Raw genomic sequence first — 27,083 nt, 5'->3', positions numbered from 1 at the left:
CTCATACTGTGGCACCAAGCAGTCAGGCCTGCAAGATGAGTGGTCTGCCAAGCGAATGGATTTATTCTTATTTATCGAGTAACATCAATGACTGATTATGAGCTCTAGTACTCACAATTAAGCTACAAATTATTCTCCTGTTTGGAAATTACGCAATGGAAACGGATAACGCACATCTGACTATTAGTAATTTGCACAACTCTGATTGTTCTCTACGCACTGGCAATACCACACTTTCTTTCTTACCCAACGGCTTTGATCAACACGTGGTCATCGCACTGAATATGAATGACGCACACATTACAAATTCTGGATATCATCACTACACACTATTCGAAGAACAACGCCACCAATCTTTTTCTTTTCACTATCTTTTTTTTTTCTGATAAATTCTATTATGATTCAAAGATAACCTAAACACACCATTACATTTTATACAGCAATTACACATGAGAAACTCCGCCCTGTGGGCATGGCTTTACATTGGTGATTCTCTATCTTATGGTCTCGTAATTATCTAACGCTACAGTGCACTTTCTGGATAGCATGGTGGATCTTTTGCTATACCTCACACTTCGACTCTCACACCCATCATCACGAAAATTTCCTCCAGACCGAGCGGTACAAAAAGAAACTTGCATAACCCACTGCCTCTGAACCTATCTTGCACCTCTCCCATGCAAACCACACATACTTAAATTACATGAAATACATCACACTGGCAACATACAATACATCACAAAGAATAGTCACAACATTAGAATCATTTCACTTTCAGCTTTCCCACTTCAAACTTTCACACGACACAGCCCCACGTCGTAACTTTACTTTCCTACTACGAGCTCTGGAGGATATATGCACATCTTCCTGTGCAATGCAAGCCAAGTGGCGTTGCTGGATAGACGGCTGACTCACCTTGCTTCACTCTCAGAGTATTAGAGTTTTAATCTAGCGTCACACGGAAACATAACACGCAAAATAATATTAAGATCATATTCGTCACACATGCGAGTCCTCAACTGATACCTTGGATGAGTACTTCTCTTTATCCTTTGACTCATACACAGATTGAGACTCACACAGTACTCACCACGTGGAAGTGCTCGTCTCTAACTTCAAGTCCTGCACACGCCATTTTTTGTACTAGCACTCGCAAGTATTTCAACTTATTGCTACACGTGGTTTCATTGTGACCGTTGGTCACTTCCGAAGATCACTACGATCCCCATAATATCACCTGCCTGACATTTAATTCTCCCCACAAAAGTTCCTGAAATAGAGAAATAATTATTCCAAACTACTCTTAAGTATTGAACTTGCATACCATCTCTCCACTCTTTTGTCTTTACGGAGCACACCTAAGACAGGTCTTACCAACAAAAGATCCAGCGCCAGAGTGCTGAAACATGGCTGTTCTTCAGGTCAGCTCGCACCTCCGTCGTGGTGGGGAAGCACCTTGCTACCGTATTGGTCAGCCACATTTCAGGCGCTCAAAGCTCAGGTAAATTTCATCTCTTTGGTTCCACCAAAGGTAATCAAAGGACCGTCTCAAAGATGATCATATATTGCACATTCACTACTGCAGTTAGCAGACGACCATACATTCATTCATTTCGCAGATCTCACCAAATTGGATGTAGGGATTTATTTTGTGGGAGTGCACATGTGATCAATTAAATAAATAAATTGTCATTCTTTCCTACACTTGTATCCGGCTTCGGTGTGTTAAGTGAAATTGAGTTATTATTAAAAAGAATATGTTGTTCTGACAAGAATAACGAAGAATGTTGTACCTGCTTTCAATGTGGGGTGGTACTGTACCCTTTCAAGTTGATTAATTAAACGATTGACAGGGATGAAACGGCAACAGAATCTGTGACGAAAGATAAAAGACGAAGGGACCGGCCGAGGTGGCTCAGTGCTTAGCATACTGCACTCGCATTCGGGAGAACGACGGTTCAAACCCGCGTACGGCCTTGCTGATTTACGTTTCCGACGATTTCCCTAAATCGCTTAGGACAAATGCCGGGATGGTTCCTTTGAAAGGGCACGGCTGACTTCCTTCCCTAATCCGATGGGACCGATGATGTCGCTGTTTGATCTCCTCCCCCGAAACAAACACCGACCAATAAAAGACAGAGGGACAGTAGCATAAGTCAAAGAAAGCAAAAGTCCAGTGTGAAGTGATGAGTGAGCATAGAGTGCCAGGAAGAGGGGTATCGTGGGGATGTAGCTGTCAGGGTAGTCCTTGAGAGGGTGTCTGTGCTAGCAGATGGGTAGAGGAGGTATTCGGGAGGGTGAAGAGCGGTTCTGTTCCGGGTCAAGGCTTAGGATATGCGTGGAGAGAAATTGAGAAGAGGGAGCCCTGACTGGGGGAGATGGGATGGGTTCTTCTAAGTCTGGTAGGATGAGTATATATCAGGGCGGATTTCATGGTCAGGTAATGGAAAGCGATTATAGTTTCATCGGGAGGGAATGTGGGAGGCGCGGAGGTGTGGTGTTGAGGGAATGAGGTGGTAGATGCGTGGCAGAGTACCTGGGGCTGGTGACCAGGAGGAAAACTAAGGGGTGGGTAGTGTCGAGTTTGCGGATAACATAGGATATTTGGAGATGTTCAAGATGGAATCATCATCATCATAACTAGTGGCTAAGCCTTGTCGATTTAGCCACGTCCCTCTCTCCATTGTCATCCTCCTCAATTCTTCATACGATTTGATCCCTACATCTTCTTTGATGTTATTAAAATACGTTACTCTTGGCCTGCCTCTTGAGTTAGTCCCTAAAACTTTTCCTTCAAATACATTCTTTAGCAACTGGTTGTGTCTCATTATATGCCCTATCATTTTTAATTTTTTTCTTCCTACATAATTCAGCAGCGTTCTGTTCTCATTCACTCCTCTTAAGACATATCTACCCAGCTTATTTTCGTCATTCTTCTCCATATCCATATTTCCATTGCTTCCAGTCTCTCTTTCTCTGCCTTTCCCAGAGTCCACGCTCACATCTGTATTTTAAGACACTCCAGACAAAAGTTTTGGCAAACTTTTTCCTACTTTCTAGTCTTATATGATTGTCTGTTAGTAAATTCCTTTTATTTTGGAAAGCTTGCTTTGCCAAGGCTATTCTTCTCTTTATATCTGTGATACATTTATTGTCGTCAGTAATTGTGGTCCCCAAATAACAGAAGTTCTCAACCTGTTCTAAAACATAATCTTCTAGTTTAATTCTAATTTTAACATTTTCTTTTGTCTTCCCTACTACCATAGTTTTTGTTTTCTTCTTATTTATTTTTAGATTAAATTCTCTTAGGGTTTTGGCCAATTTTAGCACCATAAACTCCATTTCCTTTACTGAGTCAGAAAGTACTACTATATCATCTGCAAAACGGATACAGTGTATTCGTTCCCCGTTAATTTTAATTCCTTTGGTTATTCTTTTCAATTTGTCAATTGAATGGGTGGGAGGAAATTGTTACACGTTGGTAGAGGAAACAGGTAGAGGAGGGTAAGAGGATTGGAAAGGCTAGGCGGAGTGCATGATGTTCGAAGGTCTGTAGGGAGTGTTAAAAGGAGGGAAGAGCGGAAGTCCATTCCACATTCTGCAGTCGCTTTATTTTTATTTTTCTCTTTATTGTAATTTCCTGCCTCTGCCCCGCGTGGGCAGGGGTGGGCTGGCAGCGGCACAACTCGCTGTCCTTCAGCCAAGAGACTGTAAAAATAACACAGCAGAATGTTAAAAACAGATAACAAGGGGATAAAAAATGGATTTAACACATGATAAGAGCCCCCCACCCTCCAACCAAAATTAACATTTGTTACGATCAAGACTGTTTTACTGAATTTTGATATTTAACACCGATCGCTGCTCACTCTCCATTGGAATAATGTTTTCTAAACTTTTATATACTGCAGCAGTTATTTCTATGTTTCGTCCAATCTTTATCGAGCTACTTTTGTCCTTAAGTTTTGCCTATCAGTGTACTTACCACTATATGAGCGAAGCCGTGGCAGATCGCTACCTTTTTTTTTTTATTTTACGTGTAATATTGTCCATTTACGACGAATATTTGAGAAATTCTAATTATTACCTGGGAAAAGTAAAGTTACTGATTCATTTTTCATTGTGTTCATTGTGTTGACATTCCTGATACACATGGTACACACACATGCACGCGCTGCGATACCTTACAAACCACTCGTGAAGCCGAAACAAGATGGTGCGACTTATTTATAACATGGCGTAATGTGCGCTGCTTCGTTCTCTGCATTTTAAAGAGGAACCAAGTTGCAACAATGACTGCACACCAAGAATGCATTACCGTATGACACAATCTTAGGTGGCACAGAAGCTTCCAGTGTGCCAAAAAAAAAAAAAAAAAAAATCTGAATGAAGGAGAACTAAGCAACAAACCAGCTCTTTCTACTTTCTAGATAACCAGGAATCAGAAGACAAGTGGAGGCCCTGCTGCTCGGAAGTCGGTGGGTCATAATCGAGACGAAAACAGAGAAAGTGAAAATTAGTTATGGATCAGTTTTCAGAATGTTGAACGAGACTTCGAACATGACGAATGTCCCAAAATATCACAGGACCATCTTCGACCTGAACTACACATATGTGGCGCCACTTACCGGCTGCCAGAAGAGTCGCTGGTAACGGACGTCGTAGGGATGGACCACACCGTCGGAAGACAGAGATACTGCAGAGCGTAAAACAAACTTTACCGTCCCTCTAGGTTGCAAGTACTTTTAAAATTGTGACGGATTTCGGTTTTATTGAACGTCTTCATAGCTGAGTATGTCGGCTACGAAAGTAATCTGTCTGATTCTTAAGCAAATTTGCATGCTACATCATAGAACATTAGATGGTTCTGTGTAGTCAAATCATGCCATACGTCTGCAGTCAACTGCTGTTAGTTTCTGTGTTATTTGGACCAGTGGAGATGTGTAGCTGTGCGCAGAGCACTTTCTCAGGATACCCGACTCCAAATGTCCCTTGCGTGGAGTGTCCTTCGCAATGTGCTCTCCGCAACTCGTTCAGATGTATTTGTATTTACTGACAGCAGCAGTTAATGTGAGGACTGATGCAGGTACCTTCAGCCGTGTGATTTTGAAATTTCTTTATTCAATGCAACCGGTTTCGGTGCTACACTGACCGTCATCAGATCCTCAACTGGCAATAACTGGATCCCCACCAACTATTCAATGCTCACATATTGAACAGAGGCCGTCCCGTTTCCAACTGAAGATGGACGTAAGCAGCAACTGACGTCGGGCTTGAAACTGATTGTCATTGCCAACGCGTGGCCCTCGTCACAAGCTTTTCGTGACGACTGTTCTTAGGCGGCATTATGTGGCTACGAGTGGCATTCCATTCCAAGTAGTCTGCGTCGGTAGTTGAGGTGGCCCACAACCGACAATAAGACATTTACAAAAAGGTAGTAAACTAACAAGATTACTCACAACATGTACAATTAATATCTGAAATTCACATAACTTTGTTCAGCTGTAGGTTGTTCCGTAGTGCTGAGTTGTATACCACGAGAGTAATGTTCTTGATAGTAGCAAATAATTACTAAAGATGCGGCTAAAGATCATCAGCTGTCGGTTTCAAAGTATTACACAGTCACACTGTGTCACTACTCCCTCTGGACACTAGTTCTTTTCAATAAGAATTTTATTTTTATTTTTAATATGCAGTACTGTTATTACGATGACACTTGGTGAATTTAAAGATTCATGGTCCGATCGATGTTTTGTAATGGTGCAAACTGAATATAACGGTGAAGTGTAAACTTCACAATGGCCGACCGGTTCTAGGCGCTTCAGTCTGGAACCGCGCGACCGCTACGGTCGCAGGTTCGAATCCTGCCTCGGGCATGGATGTGTGTAATGTCCTTAGGTTAGCTGGGTTTAAGTAGTTCTAAGTTCTAGGGGACTGATGACCTCAGATGTTAAGTCCCATAGTGCTCAGAGCCATTTGAACCGTTTTTTTAAACTTTGCTAAACATGTTCGCTATTTTGAAATTTAATGTTTCGTTACACTAGGGACTATTTTGTTACGTAATTTCTTAATTTCAAATCACAAGCTGTACTTAGATATCTCTCACATTGTGATTTTTAAGAAGTAAAAAAGAAAGAGAAGTCCATACATAGGGCGTAGTCTTATCGCTGTTGGTTTACATCTATGGTATTTAAAGCTCAACATCGAGCTTTTCTTTTAGTACTTGACGCACTTACATGGGAAGCGAGTGTAAGGGCTGTGTCTCAGGGGTAAGGGGCTAGCTATACATTTTAAAGTACGCAGTGCAGGGTGTATCATAATTACTGGCGTAAACGCATACAGTTGGAAGTACACGATACTATAAGCAAAAAAGTGTCAGTAAACATAGGGTCCAAAATGCATACCTTAAGAGCTACGAGCAGTTTTTTCCTTCGATACCGTGAAGCAAATATCTTCTACTGCAAGTCTTTGCTTTCTACTTTTGGGAAGTAGTAGTATGGACCAAAACAAGAAAAAAAAGTCCAGTAAACATGTGCTCTAAAATGCATACCTTAAAAGTTATGAGCAATTGTTCATTAGAAGTGTTTCGAAGTAGCGAAGATGAGTACGTGGTCATAGCTTTTAAGGTAAACATTTTAGAGCATATGTTTACTGGACATTTTTTTCCTGTTTCGGTCCACATTACCATTCCCCAAAATATGGAAAGCAAAGAGCTTGCAGTAGAAGAGATTGGCTTCACAGTATCGAAGATGAAAAATTGCTCGTAGCTCTTAAGGTATGCATTTTCGACCCTACGTTTACTGAAACTTTTTTGCTTCTAGTATCGTGTACTTTCAACTGTGTGCGTTTACGCCAGTAATTATGATGCTCCCTGTATACCAAGCATTTCCTATCATTGACGATAATGTTTTTGTGAACTGATGTTGCGTTTCTCTTGTACTACATTTTTTTAATCATAGCATGGCTGAGATAGTACTGTATACCAAATACAGTAGCCAGTACTGAAATCAAATAAATTGCGTCTATAGACTAAAACATATACTTTTTCCGTATTATAACGGTCGCTGTCCACCGACAATATGTCGGGAATGTGTAAGTTATAGTCTTGAATGTTGATACACTCAGATAAGTCACTGACATGCAGTAATGTTCAGTAGCGTCCTGCTACGTCGACATAGTTTCCTCACTGCAGTCTTCCGTACAAATGTTGGTAAGTCTATAAGTTCACTGAATCTGGAGGCGAAGATTTTGACAATGGCTGGTTTACAAGACGCGCCGACCAGGCAGAGTTGCGGCAGTGAGGTCATGTTGCCGGCCGCTGTGGCCGAGCATTTCTAGGCACTTAAGTCTGGAACCGCGCGCCCGCTACGGTTGCAGGTTCGCATCCTGCCTCGGTCATGGATGTGTGTGATGTCCTTAGTTTAGTTATATTTAAGTAGTTCTACGTTCTAGGGGACTGATGGCCTCACATGTTAAGCCCCATAGTGCTCAGAGCCAAATGAGCCATTTTTGAGGTCATGTCAGTTTAGCGTCCTCTGGTGGCGTGTGTGCGTGACGACCAAGTGGAGACGGCGGGTGATGGAAGAGCGGGCTCGCTTGGCCGGGCGCTGGCGGGACATTTAAAAGCGCCCTCTGTCTCCCGGGTGGCTGTGAGCAGCAAGTGGCGCGCCGGTTGCTGTCGTCAAAGGTGCCATTGACGCGGCACAATCCGTTCTGACACACCAACAAACCAGTTGACCGCATTGTCAATACAGGGTTATTACAAATGATTGAAGCGATTTCACAGCTCTGCAATAACTTTATTATTTGAGATATTTTCAAAATGCTTTGCACACACATACAGAAACTCAAAGTTTTTTTAGGCATTCACAAATGTTCGATATGTGCCCCTTTAGTGATTCGGCAGACATCAAGACGATAATCAAGTTCCTCCCACACTCGGCGCAGCATGTCCCCATCAATGAGTTCGAAAGCATCGTTGATGCGAGCTCGCAGTTCTGGCACGTTACTTCGTAGAGGAGGTTTAAACACTGAATCTTTCACGTAACCCCACAGAAAGAAATCGCATGGGGTTAAGTCGGGAGAGCGTGGAGGCCATGACATGAATTGCTGATCGTGATCTCCACCACGACCGATCCATCGGTTTTCCAATCTCCTGTTTAAGAAATGCCGAACACCATGATGGAAGTGCCGTGGAGCACCATCCTGTTGAAAGATGAAGTCGGCGCTGTCGGTCTCCAGTTGTGGCATGAGCCAATTTTTCGCGGGCTACGCGTGAAACTTGCCCGCACGCGTTCAACCGTTTCTTCGCTCACTGCAGGCCGACCCGTTGATTTCCCCTTACAGAGGCATCCAGAAGCTTTAAACTGCGCATACCATCGCCGAATGGAGTTAGCAGTTGGTGGATCTTTGTTGAACTTCGTCCTGAAGTGTCATTGCACTGTTATGACTGACTGATGTGAGTGCATTTCAAGCACGACATACGCTTTCTCGGCTCCTGTCGCCATTTTGTCTCATTGCGCTCTCGAGCGCTCTGACGGCAGAAACCTGAAGTGTGGCTTCAGCCGAACAAAACTTTATGAGTTTTTCTACGTATCTGTAGTGTGTCGTGACCATATGTCAATGAATGGAGCTACAGTAAATTTATGAAATCGCTTCAATCATTTGTAACAGCCCTGTATATAAAATTGTCCGATGTTTCGGACACTATTGCAAAGGGCCTTCCTCAGGGCTTTGTGCTGAGCTAGTTCAGTCTAAGCACAAAGCCCTGAGAAACGCCGTTTGCAATAGTGTCCAAAACGTCGGACAGTTTTATATGTTGACAATGCGGTCAACATCCTAGAAGAATACAAATGATAGTGACAACGGCTTCATAAGCCTAGGCCTCATACCAACAAACTGTTTAACTTTAATCACGGTTTGGGTATGGACACGTCCAGACACAGTGATTTCTCTTCAGTGCCGCAATTAATGATTAGATTATATTAGATCAGATTAGTTTTTCGTTTCATAGATCAATACTGAGGAGATCCTCGTGGATGTGGAACATGTCACTTTTTTTTAAGCTGAAATAACAATACTAATAGTATGAGTATATACAATACATTATTTTTTAAGCTGAAATAACTATACTAATAGTATGAGTAAATGCAATACATCATTTGTTTCCATTAAAAAATTCGTCAATATAGTGGAAGGAGTTGGCCACTGATAAGTCTTTCAGGCATCTTTTAAACTGATCTTTATTTGTAACTAAATTTTTTATGTTTGCTGGCAAATTAATGAAGATGAGTGTTTCTGAGTAGTGGACCCCTTTTTGAACTAAAGTAAGTGCCTTTAAGTCCTTGTGCAGATCATTTTTGTTCCTAGTATTGTATGTATGAACTGAGCTGTTTGTTGTAAAAAGAGATATATTATTTACACTCCTGGAAATGGAAAAAAGAACACATTGACACCGGTGTGTCAGACCCACCATACTTACTCCGGACACTGCGAGAGGGACTGTACAAGCAATGATCACACGCACGGCACAGCGGACACACCAGGAACCGCGGTGTTGGCCGTCGAATGGCGCTAGCTGCGCAGCATTTGTGCACCGCCGCCGTCAGTGTCAGCCAGTTTGCCGTGGCATACGGAGCTCCATCGCAGTCTTTAACACTGGTAGCATGCCGCGACAGCGTGGACGTGAACCGTATGTGCAGTTGACGGACTTTGAGCGAGGGCGTATAGTGGGCATGCGGGAGGCCGGGTGGACGTACCGCCGAATTGCTCAACACGTGGGGCGTGAGGTCTCCACAGTACATCGATGTTGTCGCCAGTGGTCGGCGGAAGGTGCACGTGCCCGTCGACCTGGGACCGGACCGCAGCGACGCACGGATGCACGCCAAGACCGTAGGATCCTACGCAGTGCCGTAGGGGACCGCACCGCCACTTCCCAGCAAATTAGGGACACTGTTGCTCCTGGGGTATCGGCGAGGACCATTCGCAACCGTCTCCATGAAGCTGGGCTACGGTCGCGCACACCGTTAGGCCGTCTTCCGCTCACGCCCCAACATCGTGCAGCCCGCCTCCAGTGGTGTCGCGACAGGCGTGAATGGAGGGACGAATGGAGACGTGTCGTCTTCAGCGATGAGAGTCGCTTCTGCCTTGGTGCCAATGATGGTCGTATGCGTGTTTGGCGCCGTGCAGGTGAGCGCCACAATCAGGACTGCATACGACCGAGGCACACAGGGCCAACACCCGGCATCATGGTATGGGGAGCGATCTCCTACACTGGCCGTACACCACTGGTGATCGTCGAGGGGACACTGAATAGTGCACGGTACATCCAAACCGTCATCGAACCCATAGTTCTACCATTCCTAGACCGGCAAGGGAACTTGCTGTTCCAACAGGACAATGCACGTCCGCATGTATCCCGTGCCACCCAACGTGCTCTAGAAGGTGTAAGTCATCTACCCTGGCCAGCAAGATCTCCGGATCTGTCCCCCATTGAGCATGTTTGGGACTGGATGAAGCGTCGTCTCACGCGGTCTGCACGTCCAGCACGAACGCTGGTCCAACTGAGGCGCCAGGTGGAAATGACATGGCAAGCCGTTCCACAGGACTACATCCAGCATCTCTACGATCGTCTCCATGGGAGAATAGCAGCCTGCATTGCTGCGAAAGGTGGATATACACTGTACTAGTGCCGACATTGTGCATGCTCTGTTGCCTGTGTCTATGTGCCTGTGGTTCTGTCAGTGTGATCATGTGATGTATCTGACCCCAGGAATGTGTCAATAAAGTTTCCCCTTCCTGGGACAATGAATTCACGGTGTTCTTATTTCAATTTCCAGGAGTGTAGGACAAATTTCATTAAGGAGTAAATATACTGAGAGGCATTAGTTAGTATACTCAGTTCTTTGAAGAGGTTTCTAGAGGACGTCCGTGAATTTACTCCACAAATAATACGTATTACACGCTTTCGGACTCTGAAAACTTTTGTTTGACTTCAAGATCGTGTTACACCTGCTGAGGTGCAGTACACTCTATGTAAGGACGCATAATATTACTTGATACTTCACAACACCAGTCCGAGCTAGTCCGCAGTAAGTTTTACAACACACCAGGAGAATAATCCGGATGGTGCAGGTTGAAACAAATGCGTCAATAATCCATAGAATGGCAATCAAAAACGTAGTGTAGTTAAAACGCAGTAAATAACTAGATCACGAAAGAAAATGTAAGTAAGAGTGAGGCTGCCTCTCCAGACTGAAATCGGCAGCAGGGCCAATGTGGCGGCCAGCTAGCACCTCTTAACCGGCTACCAGAGGATTCGTTGGCAGCAGACACTGCAGGGTATCTTCGCAAGCGGAAGACACAGATATGGCGGACTGGACAACAAATTTTACTGTACGTCTAGATTGCACCCATTCTTAAAACTGTGACGGGTTTTGGTTTCATTCAACCTATTTCATACCTGAGTATGTCGGCTGCAACCCGTCTGATTCTCAACCAAATTTACATGCTGCGTCATACAACAACAGATCGTTCTTTCACATAGCACGTCATTATAATAGAAAATATATGATCCAGATTGTAGACTCTACTCTTCTGCTAAAATTAAAGAATAAGTACACTGTTTTCTCCCGACAACGCAATGTGTTCTTACTGTAGTTCTGTACTAATACCCAGTAAAGTCAGTTCATACCAGAGCTCAACTGAACCCAATGAAACAGCCTGCAGACTGACACTAGAAGGAACGTCAACACAACAGCACCTAGCATAGTGACAAAATGTAAATACAACGTTATGAGAAACCACGTGTGATAAAAGGAAGATCCTCATATATGTTCATCCCATTTATAGTTTGCCATCTTTTATTACGGTACTGCCGCCTCGTTTTCTTATTCCATATACCGCGTAACGCCGGAAATGCATATCCTCCTATTTCCATCTATTGTACTATTTTTTTTTCCTTGCTTTGTTACCTCAAGATATGACATTTCTGTCTCTTTGTATATTGTAATTGTTTTACTATTTGTATATTTATGCATTTATGTCGATGTATAATTGGTTTGTTTCGTAAATATTATTTGTATTTTTACGCTGGGTCTTGCCTAGGGAAAACTGCTATCGAACGATTACGTCGATAGGTCGTGTGAAGAATCAAAGTGTGTAGGATCTTTGGTAGTGTTAACTCTGCCGCGTGGAGCGCGGGCTGAGAGAGGGAGTCTGGCTGGAGTAGCGAATGGAGCAGGTGTGTTGTGTGACGCTCCCGCGAGTTGCCGCGCTTTCGGGGTTTGGCAGCATGTAATTGCGCTCGACTTGCGATGATAGTTTCTGACATGGTGTCGCGGACGGGAAACATTAACTAGCGCACATCAAGAGCCCGTTTCGTCTGGTGACCGTGTCGAGAAGAAGGCGCGCCAACATCCAGCTTCTGCAGCAGCGACGGCCGACAATGAGTGACTGTCGCCACCTCCTCGATCGACAGCTTCAAACCTTCAATCAACCAACAAGGAAGACTGGGAGCACGTAAAGTTTTAGAACTGTATGGCAGACCTCAGCTTTTCAAACTGTACCATTTTCGTAATTATAATTACAGCAGCTTAGCATGAACGTTTGTTGCTCATTGTCCCAATTGCATTACCAAGCAGAGTCCCTTCCTTTTCCGAAATGAACCCGAGTGTCGTTGAAATTCAAACGCCAGCATCAATTTATTTCACTGCTTTAATTTCAAAGTTCAGTCATAGCTGGCTACAATATTCGGATTACACAAGCACAAATTAAGAGTGCGAGTTTTGTTACCATATTTTAGCTTACCTGTGACTGCAGCTCAGCTTGGTACGTACTAAATTTTACTATTGTTAATTGTTCAGAATCATTTAATTCAGGCTCAAAGTTAAATCTCTTCTTTCTAAATTGCGTAGATTCAAGTAGCTTTTGAAATGATTGTTGAGGTAGTCCAAGACTAACCGTATTTTACTGAATTTCGATGTGCTTCAGAAAGAAAGCTCACTATTAACTTCAGTCACTAAATTAACTTTCGATTTTCCGGTTTTATTAATTCTTTTGCTAAATTAAGTCAGGGTGTAGCGAAATTTATTACTTATGACAAACTTTCAGTTTTCACACTACGCGTGTCAACCTTCAGTTGCCACGCTTCTAGTGCTAATTATATGTGTAATAACCTTTCTTTTTCAGTTACTATAGTAATTGTCCTTAGGACTGGCGACCGTGATTTCCCCCAAATCTCAAATACCTAATTACCGCTAGTTAATTGTTAACGTAACGGCTGCACATTTACTTTCTTTATTAACTTTACCCTTTTTCAAAATTAATTTCCACCAGTTTCATCTGCACATTTCCTTTCATTTAGATGTAACCCTTTCCTCCCTGTTTACCGACAGGTTAACTTCGGTGACGATTGCTTTTCCAAAACTCCCATTAGGTACACGCGGTTTCATTTTTCACTGTCATTAAGGTCGGTAAGTGAGGGGGAGGTTACAACCGGCGTCAATAACTTCCTACCTTAGTTGCCCGTGAGCGGCAGCAGCAGCAGCGTGTATTGAAAAATGCACTGTCGTACCATCTCTGGAGCGACCGATAGTATTTCCAGGTCGTCGTGTGTCTGGCAGTTAGTTGGAGACGGACCTGCAGTGCAGTCGGGACGCAGCAGCAGTGCAGTCAGTGACGGAGCCCCAGTGAGGTCCGCACAGCCAGTACCAGCGGGAACGACCGTTGGTTGGTCGTTCGGTCGGTCGTCTCATCTCATCTCATCGACGACGTGTGTTTGGGTCGGCTCTTTCGTGTGCAGAGTTGTCGGTTGTGTTTCCTCTGCATGGTTGGGTCCGAGCCGGTGTCTCCGGAACGTCGTTCGTCGGAAGGAAGAAAGTCAATTGGAGATCGGACCCGGAGTCGTTGAGTTGGAACACGACAGAAGTGCAGTCGGGACGTAGCAGAAGTCGGGGAGGGAGCGCTAGGGAGGCGCGGACGGCCAGTACCGACACCCACGGGACAACAAGGTCGCCCAGCAGTGTTAGTGACGTCACACTAAGCGGCCCATAGCCGACGCAGCAGTCCACGGACACCTCCGTACAGACGCGCCTGATGCTAACGATCTTCTGTCCGTCATACAGAAAGGAGCCAACTATAATTCGAACCAAAGACCAAATTATATATATTCTTGTAAACAGCATAAAGGTTCATAACGAAATACCGATTACATATACGGGCAGGAATTGGTTCTAGAAACCCTCTGAAAAGTGTTTATCTTCAGCACCAGAATGAACATCAAATTGTCAGGTTTTGTAAATAGAAAAGCACTTTGTTAGTAACAGACAGCAATAATGAGACTTGCAGTTGGTGATTTCTACTTGGAAAAGGAAATACGCTGTAGAGAGATTGAAAATGGTAAGTAAAGAGAGCCTCAGCCTTTTGCTCACATTCTTACATGTAATGCACTTGGTTGTTTCTCATTTCCTTACCTTTCATAACATTTTTAATATTCCAGAATGAGATTTTCGCTCTGCAGCGGAGTATGCGCCGATATGAAACTTCCTGACAGATTAAAACTGTGTGCCCGACCGAGACACGAAACTCGGGACCTTTGCCTTTCGCGGGCAAGTGCTCTACCATCTGAGCTACCGAAGCACGACTCACGCCCGGTACTCACAGCTTTACTTCTGCCAGTACCTCGTCTCCTACCTTCCAAACTTTACAGAAGCTCTCCTGCGACCCTTGCAGAACTAACACTCCTGAAAGAAAGGATATTGCGGAGACATGGCTTAGACACAGCCAGGGGGATGTTTCCAGAATGAGATTTTCACTCTGCAGCGGAGTGTGCGCCGATATGAAACTTCCTGGCAGATTAAAACTGTGTGCCCGACCGTTCTGCAAGGTTCGCAGGAGAGCTTCTGTAAAGTTTGGAAGGTAGGAGACGAGGTACTGGCAGAAGTAAAGCTGTGAGTACCGGGCGTGAGTCGTGCTTCGGTAGCTCAGATGGTAGAGCACTTGCCCGCGAAAGGCAAAGGTCCCGAGTTCGAGTCTCGGTCGGGCACACAGTTTTAATCTGCCAGGAAGTTTCATTTTAATATTGTTTAAAGAAGTGTATCTTCAATAGCAGAGTGAACTTCAAATTGTCAGGCTTTTCTTAAAGGAAAGAGCAGTCCCTTAGTATCACAGTGCAAGACAGAATCTTGTGTTCAGTGATGTCTATGTTAAAAGGAGAATATTTGATACCTATCTTTTGTTTCCATTCTTTATTACTGAGGATACACTTGTAAAAATCCTTGAAAAGCGCTGTCACCATGAACATATGAGTAAATTCACAATAGTCATGTGTTTTATAAGATAAAGCGAACTCTTGTTACCTTACTGTAAACGAAAGTTGTGAGGGTTTTGCTATGTATGACAGTGTTTAAGATAATTTACTTTCAGTGTAATAGCTTGAAAATGTTAAGTCCTGCTGTCAGTTGGCATTTGTCACCACCTATATGCGAGTTTTAAAGCTAAATAGTGTTCTGACAATTATAAAATAGTGGCAAAGTTGCTCAATCGATTAAACTAATTCCTGCCCGTATATGTAATCGGTATTTCTTTACGAACCTTTATGCTGTTTACAAGAATATATATAATTTGGTCTTTGGTTCGAATTATAGTTCGCTGCTTTCTGTATGACGGACAGAAGATCGTTAGCATCAGGCGCGTCTGTACGGAGGTGTCCGTGGACTGCTGCGTCGGCTATGGGCCGCTTAGTGTGACGTCACTAACACTGCTGGGCGGCCGGGGTGTCGCCAGTACTCGTCGACCGCTCGCGATACAGGATGAACTGTCCGGACGGACATAGGGTTGAGTCGGATTGGACTGCAGTGAGCTCCGGAGAGTCATGACCCGCCCGACCGTTTCTGACCCACACGGTTTGAGTGGCAACGACCTTGGCTGGTTGTTGGTCGGTCGTCTGTTCAGACGACGTGTGTTTCTTCACCGACCGTCTTTCGGGTTTGTGTGTGTGTCCGCTTGTGAATTGTTCTAGTTGTTCATCAGGGATTAGTTTTACGTTTGTTCTTGTGGCATGTTTCGTGGAGCACTGTGTACCCTGTGTCAGTTCGACTGAGCAATGCTTTAAATATTGTAATGCTGTCTGCGTACTGCAATAGCCAGTTGGTCGGCTGCGACAGAGCGGCGGGTGAGTGTTTTCTTACCGTCTTGATGGTGTCCGCCACGGCGTGTAGTTACACAGCCGATACGATGTTCATGTATGTGAGTAGTTATTGTGTCTTGGCTTATTTACACACCAATATTTGTGGACGAGCGTTACTGGTCTCTTCGCCTTGCTGGCAGTTTGGTTGCAGTGTTTTTGGTCTGGTGACCGAAATCAGGTAGTTGATTGGTCGGTCGACTGTCTGTCGGTTTGGTTGCCTTCCGATTAAGTGATTGTTGCTGAGGCTGCCTGTCTCGCCTAAACGGGCGTTATCGTTACAATTCCAGGCTGACCCTTCGAACTTCTGCTCGCCGTTCCGTGTCTGTTACATGGTAACTTCCCTGTTTGAGTTTTAGTTATTTGGTTGATGTGTGACCTTAGCCGAGTTTTATATATCCTGAATTTATGTTCTTGTCTTGCCCTTAAGGCATAAGGTTGTGAAGTTTTGATATGGGGCCTTCAGCCGAATTTGCTTCAGTTGTTATAAGATTAGGCCTTCTGCCATTGGATTGAAACACTTCTTATTGCTTAATACGCGGCCTCCAGCCGAGTTCTACTAAAATTAAAGTGCCAAGGCATTCAGCCTGTTTATAGTGAAGGTTTAGAATATATAAAAGGGTGAAACCTCCAGAAGAACCTTGTATTGCAATTTCTTGCTTAGGGCTTGTGTCGTGGATTTTGAGTGTGGCCTACAGCCGGTCCAAGGTTAATCAAGGGAGGTCGATTAAAGTTTTGAGTGTTTTGCATCCTTGTTGTAATATTTTGAATGTGCACAAATGAAGTTTGTATGTTAAGTGCAACTGACAGAAACTCATTTTGGCCCCTTTACACAACATAATCCACTCTGTCCTGCTAGCACAGGCGTTTCAATATACATTATCAGATTTAAGGAACTGTCAACTATAAATTTTATTAACCACCAAACCTTTTGTGTCGTCTCGTTGTCACTGTAGGCTAGTACCATGGGAAGCAAGGAGAGGACATTGTTTGGTGGCTGGTATCCTCTTCTGTAACTCAAACTTCACTCATGTATTAATGGAGTTCTTTGGTGTGACGTCATAAGCGCGTGACTGCGTGTGAGATCTTTCTCTAAGTTTTCATATATTTTTAGGTTTCAGATACATATTTTAATGGTTTCTGTGATAATATTTACTATATAAGTGACTTATTAGTGGTTTCTTCATTCACCTCTGCATTTCTTGTGTTGTGACCTGATATTCGTGAGTGCTTCGTATCGAGCAACTAAACCTCTTACCTGTGTTTATATTCCGTGCTGACCAGTTGTAGCTGTAGCGGTGCATCGAAAGCTAAGTACTAATTAATTGTTTGTGTATAGTGGTTATTTAGGAACTTTAGTAGTCTTCAACCGGTTTTCTTGGTGTTTCCTGGTGAAATAATTTCAGAAGAAATTTTTGGGAACTGCTTTGTTTCGTTACTGTGTCATTAGACGTTTGATTTTCTTTCTGTGTTAGTCTTTTGTTATATTCTCATTTGCTGTTGATTAATACTGTTAATAATAGTAGTTACTTCCCTTGTAGAGCAAGTTTGTGATTACTGTAGTCAGTTTTTTAACATCTTATTGTACAAGCGGAACTTAGTTAAAGTAGTTTTCTTGTTTCAATAACTGTAAAATTTTGCCACGAGTGAGAAGTGTTGGCTTTTCCGTAGGTTCGTGAGTAGTGGATTGCGGTGTGAGATTTGTTCGAAGTATTTTCACTGGGGGTATGAAGTGGGGAAGCCAGTGAGCATTCTGGTGAGGTCCTCTCCTGGAACTGCAGGTTATGTAGCAAGAGTAAGTTGATAGAGGAGCAGGAGCGTAAGACCTGTGCCCTTGGACGCAGTTGAAAAACGCACAGGAGGAGCTAGATAGGACGAGGAGGGAGAAGGGGGTTGGGGAATGGGAGCTGGCTGCAAGAGATGTGCTAGGAGAAGGAGATTTTCAGATAGTTTTACTATTGGTGTTTGCAATAGATATGACCAGCTGTCAGAGTTTAGTGGAGAGGAATCTCCAGTAGCTGTAGATGTAGGAAGTATGCAGCGGACCTCGGCAGTTACAGTGGCTAGGACAGTTGCAAAGTCTGAGAGAGACGGTTCTGCTGTTAGGTAGTTCTCATGGTAGAGGTGTAGGCCAGCAGTTGCAGGAAGTGTTGGGGAGTGAGTACCAGGTCACCAGCATTGTGAAGCCTAATGCAGGATTGGCTCAGGTGACTGTTAACATAGGGGGGTTATTTAGGGATTTTACTAAAGAGGATCAGGTAGTGATTGTGGGTGGGGCTGGTAATAGTATTGATAGGGATGGGGAGTATGACATAGATGGTGACCTGGAAAAGAGCCACTCAGACTGGTAACACGAATGTGCATTTCGTGGAACTGTTTCAGCGTCACGATCGGCCTCATCTTAATACAGCCATCAAGCGTAATAACATAAGACTTGGGGGGTGCGCTGATGACAGAAGGCATGAGTCACATTTCAGTGGTGTCGGTGGAGTCTATCAGCAGGACGGATTTCACTAGACATGGCCTGCACCCCCCCCCCCCCCCTGCGGGTCCAGGGGTTAGAATAGGCCCGAGGTATTCCTGCCTGTCGTAAGAGGCGACTAAAAGGAGTCCCTCCCCCTCAAGGGGGTAGTTAGCGCCTGCGTCCGGAGACGGACGGTTCCACGACCTATATTTGTGGTCATTTTGGTTTTTCACTTCTTCTCGTTTCTTCCTTCCTTTGGTTGGTTCCTTTCTTTGATCTCCATCTCACTGTCTTCCTTACTCTTTCCCTTGCCTTCTTCTCCTTGCCTTCTTCTCCTTGCCTTCTTCTCCTTGCCTTCTTCTCCTTGCCTTCTTCTCCTTGCCTTCTTCTCCTTGCCTTCTTCTCCTTGCCTTCTCTGGTCTCCGCCTCGGCGTTTGAGACAGTCTGTACTCTCTCTCTTCTTTTTCCTCTTCTTCCTTCCTCCCTGTGCGCGCCTGAAGGCCAACCCACGCGTTCGCACGCGTAGCCGGTGACGGGGTAACGCGTAATTCCCCGCCCAGGGTAGACAAGTAAGGCACGCACGTACCCCCTGGTAAAGGCTAGGCCCAGGGAGGGGTGATTGCCTGAGCTGATACCTTCTGACCATGCCGATTGGTCCCTCCGTCTGTTTCTCGGGAGGTGTGACCTGCGGTGTAAACATTCACCTAAGGCGGGAGTGCCCTCTGAGAGGGTCCCCACAAGGAAGGAGCGCGCCATCGGAGACGCTGGCAATCATGAGGGATTCCTCCGCAATGGATTTCTCTTCTCCTTCTCTCTCGACTTCTGCCCACAAACGGAAACTTGACCAGCCGCCAGTGACAAAAGTACTACCGCCTGCCCCACAGTTCCTCATCGTTTCTCGATCTGAGGACGGAAAGGATTTTTCCTCTGTCAACCCTTTCGTTATCCAGAAGGGCGTAGATGCCATAGCCGGAACTGTTAAGTCATGTACCAGGTTGCGTAATGGTACCTTGTTACTAGAATCTGAGAGCGCCTTTCAGGCACAAAAACTGCTTCGAGCCACACTCCTGTACACGTTCCCTGTCCGGGTGGAGGCTCACCGAACTTTGAATTCGTCTCGTGGTGTGGTATATACTAGATCACTCGACGGATTGACTGACGAGGAGATTCAGTCTTGCCTCGCTGAGCAGGGCGTGACGGCTGTCCATAGGCTCATGAAAAAGGTCAACAATGACCTTGTACCGACCCGGACACTTTTCTTGACCTTTGATAGTGTTCACCTGCCATCGCGCATCAAAGCGGGCTACGAGGTTATTTCTGTTCGCCCCTATGTCCCGACACCTACGCGCTGCTACCAGTGTCAGCGTTTTAATCACACTCGCCAATCTTGTTCCAATGCGGCTAAATGTGTCACTTGTGGAAGGGATGTCCATGAGGGTGACTGTCCACCTCCGTCTCCTCATTGTGTGAACTGTCAGGGTGACCATGCTGCGTCCTCCCGCGACTGTCCCATCTATAAGGAAGAACGCTGTATCCACGAAATTCGGGTCAAAGAGAAAGTGTCCACCTCGGCTGCTCGCAAGCTATTTGCTAGTAGGAAGCCCACGCTGCTCCCAACGGGGAAATACAGTACTGTCCTCGCCTCTCCTCGGACTACCAGGGAGGTGGCAACCTAGACATGCGATCTGACCTTCAGCACCACGGTCGTCCGTTCGGCCAGTGCTAAGATCGCGCGGTCGACGTCTCCTCTTCCTCCCGTCACCCCACAGACACAAGCCCCTTCATCAGCTTCTGCCAAGACGAAGACCCAGAAGTCAGATGCACGGGCCTTCAAGAAGGAACCGTCCCGTGCAGACTTCCTACGTACCTCGAACTCCCAGCCATCGACCAGTACTTCCACCAAACGACCTTCCAAGAAGGCTCATAGGAAGCACAGTTCTCCTTCTCCGCCACGGCGCATTTCTTCTCCTGCGCCACCCAGCGGTTGCCGCCCCAGGCCGTCATCCGTTTCGCCTGGCCGCACCGCTGGTAGCCGAACATCTGGCCGTTCACCGGCGGAGGAAGCTCCCCCTCCCGGCCATCTTACCAAGATCGCCGATGAACCTATAGAACCAATGGCCGATGATTGTCCGCCTACTGATAGCGGCGGCAGTGCTCGCTCGAATCCGGGCCCTCAGCGGCCTTCGAGGTAACCCCTTCTTTCATCTTCCTTTTCTTCTTACGATGGCACTTATTCACTGGAATATTGGCAGCATTCGCTCCAACCGAGAGGACTTGAATTTGCTGCTCCGCTTGCACCGTCTGCTCGTCGTAGCCCTCCAGGAAACGAAGCTACGCCCATGCGATCAAATTGCCTTGGCACACTACACCTCTGTGCGTTTTGACCTACCCCCTGTGGTAGGTATTCCGGCTCATGGAGGGGTTATGTTGCTGGTCCGGGATGATATTTACTACGATCCCATCACATTGCACACCGGCCTGCAGGCAGTTGCCATCCGAATTACTTTCCCCACTTTTACATTTTCCATTTGTACCGTTTACACTCCATCGTCGTCTGCCGTTACCAGGGCAGACACGATGCAAATTATTGCTCAGCTACCTGCACCATTTTTGTTAACTGGAGACTTCAATGCCCACCATCCCCTTTGGGGCTTTCCAGCATCCTGCCCGAGGGGCTCCCTGTTAGCCGACCTTTTCAACCAGCTCAATCTTGTCTGCCTCAATACTGGCGCCCCTACTTTTCTTTCGGACACATCTCACACCTATTCCCATTTAGACCTCTCTATATGTACTCCCCAACTTGCACGCCGCTTTGAGTGGTATGCACTTTCTGATACATATTCGAGCGACCACTTCCCGTGTGTTATCCACCTCCTGCAGCATACCCCCTCTCCGTGCTCATCTAGTTGGAACATCTCCAAAGCAGACTGGGGGCTCTTCTCTTACAGGGCGACCTTTCAGGATCAAACCTTCACAAGCTGCGATAGTCAGGTCGCACACCTCACGGAAGTCATTCTCACTGATGCTGAATATTCCATCCCTCACCCTACTTCTCCTCCACGTCGCGTACCGGTCCCCTGGTGGGCCGCAACATGTACAGACGCTTTACGTGATCGTCGACGTGCTTTACGCACCTTTAAACGCCACCCTACAGTGGCGAATTGTATCAATTATAAACGATTACGTGCACAGTGTCGTCGTATTATTAAAGAAAGCAAGAAAGCCAGCTGGGCTGCGTTCACAAGCACCTTCAACAGTTTTACTCCTCCTTCTGTTGTCTGGGGTAGCCTGCGCCGGCTATCTGGCACTAAGGTCCACTCACCAGTTTCTGGCTTGACGGTCGTGAATGTCGTCCTTGTGGCCCCTGAGGAAGTCTCCAATGCCTTCGGCCGCTTTTTCGCAGAGGTTTCGAGCTCCGCTCATTACCACTCTGCCTTCCTCCCCCGCAAACAGGCAGAGGAGGCTAGGGAACTCGAAAACGCACTTGCCCAGTCACGGTCCTCCGCTCCAGGGCCTGATTATATTCATATTCAGAAGCTGAAGAACCTTTCTCCTGCGGGTAAAGGTTTCCTTCTTCGTACTTATAATCGCATCTGGATTGAGGGACATGTTCCCGCATGCTGGCGCGAGTCTATTGTTGTACAGATTCCTAAGCCGGGGAAGGACAAGCACTTGCCTTCCAGTTATCGACCCATCTCGCTTACCAGCTGAGTCTGTAAGGTGATGGAGCGAATGGTTAACTCACGTTTGGTTTGGCTGCTCGAATCTCGACCCCTACTTACCAATGTACAATGTGGATTTCGTAGGCGCCGCTCTGCTGTTGACCATCTGGTTACCTTGTCGACCTTCATTATGAATAACTTCTTGCGGAAGCGCCCGACCGCGGCTGTGTTCTTTGATTTGGAGAAGGCTTACGACATCTGTTGGAGGGCGGGCATTCTCCGCACCATGCATACATGGGGCCTTCGCGGTCGCCTCCCTCTTTTTATTCGTTCCTTTTTAATGGATCGACAGTTCAGGGTACGTGTGGGTTCTGTCCTGTCAGACACCTTTCGCCAGGAGAATGGGGTGCCACAGGGCTCAGTTTTGAGCGTCGCTCTCTTCGCCATAGCGATCAATCCAATAATGGATTGCCTCCCAGCTGATGTATCAGGCTCTCTTTTCGTGGACGATTTTACCATCTATTGCAGCGCGCAGCGTACATGTTTCCTGGAGCGCTGTCTTCAGTGTTCTCTTGACCGTCTTTACTCCTGGAGTGTCGCCAATGGCTTCCGTTTTTCTGCCGAGAAGACGGTCTGTATTAACTTCTGGCGCTACAAAGAGTTTCTCCCACCGTCCTTACGACTCGGTCCCGTTGCTCTCCCATTCGTGATGACAACAAAATTTTTACGTCTTACATTTGACAGGAAACTTAGCTGGTCTCCATATGTGTCATATTTGGCTGCTCGTTGTACCCGTTCTCTAAATGTCCTCCGTGTTCTCAGTGGTATGTCGTGGGGAGCGGATCGAACCGTCCTACTTCGCCTATATCGGTCGATCGTCCGCTCCAAGCTGGATTCTGGGAGCTTCGTATACTCCTCTGCACGGCCATCCATCTCACGCCGCCTCAACTCCATACAACATCAGGGTCTAAGTCTTGCGATCGGAGCGTTTTATACTAGTCCCGTCGAGAGTCTTCATGCTGAAGCTGGTGAATTGCCACTCACCTACCGGCGCGATATACTGCTTTGTCGGTATGCCTGTCGGCTACTGTCAATGCCCGACCACCCGTCTTATCGTTCCTTTTCTGACGACTCTCTCGACCGTCAATACGGGTTGTATGTCTCTGCCCTGCTACCCCCTGGAGTTCGCTTACGTCGCCTCCTTCAGCACCTTGATTTTTCACTCCCTGCAACCTTTCGAGTCGGCGAGAGCCACACGCCACCTTGGTTCCAGGCTCAGGTTCGCGTTCACCTTGACCTCAGCTCGCTCCCAAAGGAGGTTACCTTCGGTTCGGTATACCACTCCCGTTTTGTCGAACTTCGTTTGAAGTTCATTAATATGACCTTCATTTATACAGATGGCTCTAAGACCAATGACGGGGTCGGGTGTTCTTTTATTGTCGGGGCACAAAGTTTCAAATACCGGCTCCATGGCCATTGTTCGGTCTTCACAGCTGAGCTCTTTGCCCTCTACCAGGCTGTTCTGTACCTCTGCCGCCACCGACGTTCTGCTTATGTCACCTGCTCTGATTCCCTGAGCGCCATCCAGAGCCTCAGTGATCCGTATCCAGTTCACCCTTTCGTGCAACGGATCCAACGCTCTCTTCAGCAGCTGGTGGACGACGGTTCTCATGTCGGTATCCCTGAGAACGAAGCTGCAGATGCCGCGGCCAAGGCTGCGGTCCTCCAGCCTCGGACAGCTTTTTGTTGTGTCCCTTCATCAGATTGTAGCAGGGTCCTTTGTCGGCGCATTTTATCGCTGTAGCATGCCGATTGGGCTGCACTTACGGACAACAAGCTTCGGGCCTTGAAACCTCTTCCCGCGGCTTGGACGTCCTCCTTACGCCCTTCTCGGCGGGAGGAGGTCGTTTTGGCCCGGTTACGAATTGGACACTGCCGGTTCAGCCATCGCCATCTGCTGACGGCTGCGCCGGCGCCGTTCTGCCCATGTGGGCAATTGCTGACGGTCCGCCACATTTTAACGTCCTGTCCGGATTTTAACACACTGCGTCTTGATCTTGGCCTGCCATGTACTCTAGATGCCATTTTAGCGGATGACCCACGAGCAGCTGCTCGCGTTCTTCGTTTTATCAACTTGACAAACCTCTCTAAGGACATTTGATTATGCTGTTTTTTTTAATCCTATGCCTGTCAGTCTGTCTTTTATCGTGTTTTCCCTTTTAGTTGTTGTTTTAAACTTGTGCCTCGCGGTGCATTCCTAACGTAGTCTGGGCGCTAATGACCATTGAAGTTGTGCGCCCTAAAACCACAAAAAAAAAAATGGCCTGCACCTCAACAGGTATGGAAAGGGGAGGTTGGCAAAGCCTATAGGTGACAGCATAGGTGGGGGTGGTGGGATCACTCATGGGGAAATTCCTGTAGGCCTACTAGTGGGTGTTAGAGCTGCACATTTTTTAGATTGAAGTCAGCTGATAGGTATTCCTGCTTAAGGGAAGTCTCTCTAACAAAGAAACCACTTTCGACAAAGCTTAGGTATCCGAGTAATGAGGGAATTGGTATATTTCATCAAAATACACAAGGTATTAGAGATAAAGTTAGTGAACTACTTATAGACGTTGACTCAGAAATTATTGGTATATCTGAACACTTCTTAAATAAGGAGATAATTCAGAGGCTTCCTTTACCAGGATACAGGTTGGCTGGCAGCTTTTCTAGGAGCTCTTTGCGGTGTGGGGGAGTAGCCATGTATGTGAAAAACGGTATCCCATTTGAGTCAATTAATGTTTCAAAGTACTGCACTGAAAAGGTGTTTGAATGTTGTGCAGGTGTGGTTAAATTTAGTGGAGTTAAACTTCTAACTGTTGTTATTTGTAGATCCACAGACTCCGACTTCCTAACATTTTTGCTAAAGGTAGAGGCGGTCTTGGTTCACTTTATAGGAAATACAAAAAGTTAGTTATATGTGGTGACTTCAATATTAATTGTATAAGTGATTGTGCAAGGAAAAGGATGTTGGTAGACCTCCTTAATTCATATAATCTTATGCAAACCGTATTCTTTCCAACGAAAGTGCAACTAGAAGGGCATTCTGTTAGCCAAAAAGTGAATGGCCTTTCAGATCATGATGCACAAGTTTTAACTCTAAAAGATTTTTGTGCTGCAACTCATGTTAAATATAGTTATCAACTTTTTAGGAAAGCTGGTCTAGTTGCTGTAGAGACCTTTGTAAACCTTATCAAGGAACAAGAGTGGCAAGACGTTTATAGTGCTGATACATTAGACGATAAATACAATGCTTTCCTCAAGACTTGTCTCGTGCTCTTTGAAAGTTGCTTTCCGTTAGAACGTTCTAAACAGGGTACTAGCACAAACAGGCAGCCTGGGTGGCTGACTAGAGGGATAAGAATATCCTGTAGAACAAAGTGGCAATTATATCAAAACGTTAGAAACAGTCAAAATCTAAATGCAGCATCCCATTACAAACAGTATTGTAAGGTGCTTAAAAAAGTTATTAGGAAGGCAAAAAGTATGTGGTATGCAGATAGAATAGCCAAGTCTCAGGATAAAATTAAAACCATATGGTCAGTCGTAAAGGAAGTGGCTGGTCTGCAGAGACAGGTCGAGGATATACTCGTAGAATCAGTGCGTAGTGGGAAGGTCCGTGTTACTGATGAGTCACATATATGTACAGTATTTAATAATCACTTTCTGAATATAGCAGATGAACTAAATAGAAACCTAGTCCCAACAGGGAATCATATAGCATCATAGAAAAGTGTTCCGAGACTGTTACCTGAAATGCTCCTCCATGATACTGACAAGAGGGAGATTGACTTAATTATTAAATCACTGAAGAGCAAGAACTCTAATGGATATGACGGGGTATCTAGCAGAATACTGAAGCATTGTTCTATGTATGTTAGCCCAGTGCTTAGCCATATCTGTAACATTTCCTTTAGGAGTGGTCGGTTTCCTGACCGATTAAAGTACTCAGTAGTGAAGCCACTTTATAAAAAGGGAGACAGGGATAATGTTGACAATTATAGACCTATTTCTATGGCATCGGTGTTTGCTAAAGTTATCGAGAAGGTTGTATATACAAGGTTACTGGAGCATTTAAATTCACATAATTTGCTGTCAAATGTACAGTTTGGTTTTAGAAATGGTTTAACAACTGAAAATGCTATATTCTATTTTCTCTATGAGGTTTTGGACGGATTAAATAAAAGGTTGCGAACGCTAGGTGTTTTCTTTGATTTAACGAAGGCTTTTGACTGTGTTGACGACAAAATATTACTGCAGAAGTTGGACCATTATGGAGTAAGGGGAGTAGCTTACAATTGGTTCGCCTCTTACTTTAAGAACAGAAAGCAGAAGGTAATTCTCCGCAATATTGAGAGTGGTAGTGATGTTCAGTCCCAATGGGGCACTGTTAAGTGGGGTGTTCCACAAGGGTCGGTGCTGGGGCCACTGCTGTTTCTTATTTATGTAAATGATATGCCTTCTAGTATTACAGGTGATGCAAAAATATTTGTTTGCTGATGACACCAGCTTGGTAGTGAAGGATCTTGTGTGTAATATTGAAACATTATCAAATAATGTAGTTCATGAAATAAGTTTGTGGCTTGTGGGAAATAATTTGATGCTAAATCACAGTAAGGCTCAGTTTTTTACAGTTTCTAACTCACAATTCAACAAGAACTGAAATTTTGATCAGACAGAATGGGTATATTATAAGCGAGACGGAACAGTTCAAGTTCCTAGGCCTTCGGAT

The sequence above is a fragment of the Schistocerca cancellata genome, chromosome 7 (genome assembly GCF_023864275.1).
Source record: "Schistocerca cancellata isolate TAMUIC-IGC-003103 chromosome 7, iqSchCanc2.1, whole genome shotgun sequence".
Taxonomy (NCBI): domain Eukaryota; kingdom Metazoa; phylum Arthropoda; class Insecta; order Orthoptera; family Acrididae; genus Schistocerca; species Schistocerca cancellata.
Note: the sequence above shows the minus strand (reverse complement) of the source record.